Genomic DNA, 4,276 nt, shown 5'->3' with positions numbered 1-4,276 from the left:
GGTTTAGGGGTAGTGTTAGGGTTAGGGTTAGGGTTCGGGTTATGATTAGGGTTAAAGTTATGGTTCGGGTCGGGTTTGGGTAAGGGTTAGGGTTAGGCTTAGGGTTAGTGTTGGGATTAGGATTAGGGTTAGGGTTAGGTGTAGTGTTAGGGTAAGAGTTCTGTTTAGGGTTAGGTTTAGGGTTAGGTTTACGGTTCGGGATAGGTTATGGGTAAGGGTTAGGGTTAGGGCTCAGATTATGGTTCGGTTTCAGGTTCGGGTTCGGTTTAGGGTTAGGGTTAGTGTTAGGTTTAGGGTCAGGGTTAGGGTTCGGGTTAGAGTTAGGGTTAGGGTTCGGGTTCGGGTAAGGTTAGGGTTAGGGTAAGGGTTAGGGTGAGGGTTAGGGTTAGGGTTCGGTTAGGGTTAGGGTTAGGTGTAGTGTTAGGGTAAGGGTTCGGGTTAGGGTTAGGTTTAGGGTTAGGGTTAGGGTTCGGGATAGGTTTTGGGTAAGGGTTAGGGTTAGTGCTCAGGTTATGGTTCGGGTTCGGTTTAGGGTTAGTGTTAGTTTTAGGGTTAGGGTTAGGGTCGGTTTAGAGTTAGGCTTAGGGTTCGGGTTCGGGTAAGGTTAGGGTTAGTGTAAGGGTTAGGGTGAGGGTTAGGGTTAGGGTTCGGTTAGGGTTAGGGTTAGTGTTCGGGTTAGGGATAGGGTTAGGGTAAGTGTTAGTTTTCAGGTTCGGGTTAGGGTTAGGATTACGGTTAGGTTTCCGGTTCGGGTTAGTGTTAGGGTTGGGTTCGCGTTCGGGTTAGGGTTAGGGTAACGGTTAGGGTTAGGGTTAGGGTAACGGTTAGGGTTAGGTTTATGTTTAGGGTTAGGATTTGGGTTCGGGTTAGGGTTACGGTTAAGGTTTGGGTTCGGGTTAGTGTTAGCATTAGGGTGTAGGTTAGGGTTAGGGTTAGGATTAGGGTTAGGTTTAGTGTTAGGTTTAGGGTTCGGGTTCGGGTTAGGTTTTGGGTTAGGGTTAGTTTTAGGGTTACACTTCGGATCGGGTTCAGTTAAGAGTTATGTTTAGGGGTAGTGTTAGGGTTAGGGTTAGGGTTCAGGATCGGGTTAGGATTACGGGTAGGGTTCGGGTTAGGGTTTGGGTTAGAATTAGGGTTAGGTTTGGTTTAGGGTTAGGGTTCGGGTTAGGGTTATTGTTAGGTTTAGGGTTCGGGTTAGGGTTAGGTTTAGTCTTAGGTTTAGGATTAGGGTTAGGGTTCGTTCGGGTTAGGGTTAGGGTTAGGGTAAGGGTTAGATTTAGGGTGAGGGTTTGGGTTAGGGTTAGGGTAAGGGTTCGGGTTAGGGTTAGGCTTAGGGTAAAGGTTAGGGTTAGGGTTAGGGTTTGGGTTAGGGTTAGGGTTCGGTTTAGGGTTAGGGTTCGGGTTCTTATTAGGGTTAGGGTTATGGTTCGGGTCGGGTTCGGGTTAGGGTCGGTTTATCGTTAGGGTTAGTGTTAGGTTTTGGTTTAGGATTAGGGTTCGGGTGATGGTTAGGTTTAGGGTTCGGGTTAGGGTTAGATTTAGGGTTAGGGTAAGGGTTAGGGCTAGGGTTAGGGTTAGGGTTCAGGTTATGGTTAGGTTCAGTGTTAGGGTTCGGGTTCGGGTTAGGGTTAGGTTCAGGGTTCGGGTTCGCATTAGGGTTAGGGTTAGGCTTCTGGTAGGGTTAGGGTTAGGTTTAGGGTTAGATTTCGGGTTCGTCTTAGGGTTAGGGTTCGGGCTCGGGTTAGGTTTCGGGTTCAGTTTCAGGTTAGGTTTAGGGTTCGGGTTCGTGTTAGGGTTAGTGTTAGAGTTAGGGTTACGGTTAGGGTTAGGGTTAGTGTAAGGGTTAGGGTTCAGGTTAGTGTTCGGGTTCAGGTTCGTGTTCGTTTTAGGGTTAGGGTTAGTGTTAGGATTAGGGTTTGGGTTAGGTTTATGGTTAGTGTTCGAGTTCGGGTTAGGGTTAGGTTTCGGGTTAGGGTGAGGGTTAGGGTTCGGGTTAGGTTTTTGGTTAGGGTTAGGTTTTGGGTAGGGTTCGGGTTCGGAATCGGGTCAGGGTTAGGGTTCGGGTTCGGGTTAGGGTTAGGGTTAGGGTTCAGTTTAGTGTTAGGGTTCAGGTTCGGGCTTGGTTTAGGGATAGGGTTAGGGTTAGTGTTTGCGTTGAAGTTAGGGTTACTGTTCGGGTTCGGGTTAGGGTTCGGGTTAGGGTTAAGGTTCGGGTTCAGGTTCGGGTTCTGTTTAGGTTTAGTGTTAGGGTTAGGGTTACGGTTTGGGTTAGGGTTATGGTTAGGGTTCAAGTTCGGTTTAGGATTAGGGTTCGGGTTAGTGTTAGGGTTAGTGTTAGGGTTAGAGATAGTGTTCTGATTAGGGTTATATTTACGGTTAGGGTTCGGATTAGGGTTAGGGTTAGGGTTAGGGTTAGGGTTCGTGTTAGGGTTAGGGTTAGGTTTAGGATTAGGGTTAGTGTTCGTTTCGGGTTAGGGTTAGGGTTAGGGAAGGGTTAGGTTTAGGGTTAGGATTCGGGTTAGCTTTAGGGTTCTGTTTCGGGTTATGGTTTGGTTAGGGATAGGTTTAGGTTTAGGGTTAGGGTTCGGGTTCGGGTTCAGGTTAGGGTTCGGGTTCTGGTTATGATTAGGTTTAGGGTTATGGTTCGGGTCGGGTTCAAATAATGGTTAGGGTTAGGGTTAGGGTTCGGGTTCGGGTTAGGTTTAGGTTTAGGGTTATGTTTCGGATTAGGATTAGGGTTAGGGTTAGGGGTAGGGTTAGGGTAAGTGTTCTGGTTAGGGTTAGGTTAGATGCTATAGTATGGATATTATATTAAAATTAAATGTCAAAGAGTACCTATAATATTAGTTTTAAAATCTATAATGCTGATCATATGTTAATCATAAATGTCACAAGCAGCTATAATATTAGTATAGGATGCTCTAGCCTCAATATTTTATTAAAATTAAATGTCACTGGAAAGCTATTATATTGGTTTTAAATCTAAAATAATGTTATTAATTATAAATTTCACAGTACAATTATTATATTAGCTTTGAATACTATAGTATGACTCTCATATTCATATCAAAGCTCAAAGTGCTGCTGAACACAAAATTAGTTAGGCAGTCAGTAAAGATAGGTAGATTGAGTCAGATCAGATCAAGGAGGCCAATTACAGTTAGTCCCAGATGTTGGAGAGGGATTAAAATGCTAATGCCTTCAAAGCCCTTCCTCTACCCTGATCAAGATAATCTGCCCCTGCTCCAAACTGTTGCTAAGGTAACCTGCCCAGGAATTGTCCTTCCCTAGAGGGAGCTGTAAAAGTTGGTAGTTAATTCACCCTGGGCCCCCTTCCTGCCCAAATGGTCCACTTTGGCCCCTCCACCCCATCTGCTTCTCACCTTTTGGCCATCCCACTGAGCATCTCCTGGGCCTAGTCGTGTATGCAAGAAGGAAAGAGATAAAGGGAAGACAGCAAAAAAAAAAAAAAAAAAGAAGCCTAAGACATATAAAAAGGCTCTTGGTAATAGAGAGGTGGGAGGGAAAGGGAGGGAGAAGGGGTATTGCATGAAGATGGAAGGAGACCCTCATCATTACAGGTGAGGAAAAAGAAAAAAAAAAGAATTGTGTCACATTAGATTGGGTAGAGAGAAGTGATGGGAGGGGAGGGGGGAAGAAAGTGTAGCAGAATAAAATAGACATTAGTATTGCTGTATGTATATATTTGACTGCATGACCAATGGGATTCTGCAACCTGTACACTCAGAACAATGAGAAATTATACCCCATCTAATTCAAATGTATGATATGTCAAGATCATTATATTGTCATGTGTAACTAATTAAAACAAATTTAAATAAAATAAAATAAAATAAAAGGCTCTTGGAATTCCAGGATACCAGCTATGGCCCCTTTCTCCCTCGAAGGAGAAGTCTATTACCCCTTTTTAAATAAATCCTGTTTTATATGCTTGCTTTGGTGTGCTTCTCTAATGTTATATGTCAACATGTTAAGAAGCAGAACGTGTTACTGGTATTACAGCCATTTGATCAGTTTTAGATGTTCTAATATAGGTACCATATTAGTATTAAAAGCCAAAGGTAAAAATTATGCCACTTTTAGTTCCTTGAGTATGAATACCACATTAGTATTAAAGTCAACAGGGCAGTTAATATATTAATTTTAGATAAGATTATAGGAATATCATATTAGTTATTAGCCATTAAGCAGATATATTAGTTTAAAGTGCAATAGTATGGATATAATGTTCATATTAAATGCCACAGGGCATCTA

Source organism: Urocitellus parryii, unplaced genomic scaffold (assembly GCF_045843805.1).
Source record: "Urocitellus parryii isolate mUroPar1 unplaced genomic scaffold, mUroPar1.hap1 Scaffold_398, whole genome shotgun sequence".
Classification (NCBI taxonomy): Eukaryota; Metazoa; Chordata; class Mammalia; order Rodentia; family Sciuridae; genus Urocitellus; species Urocitellus parryii.
The sequence above is the reverse complement of the archived record's forward strand: the minus strand, read 5'-3'. Positions refer to the sequence as shown.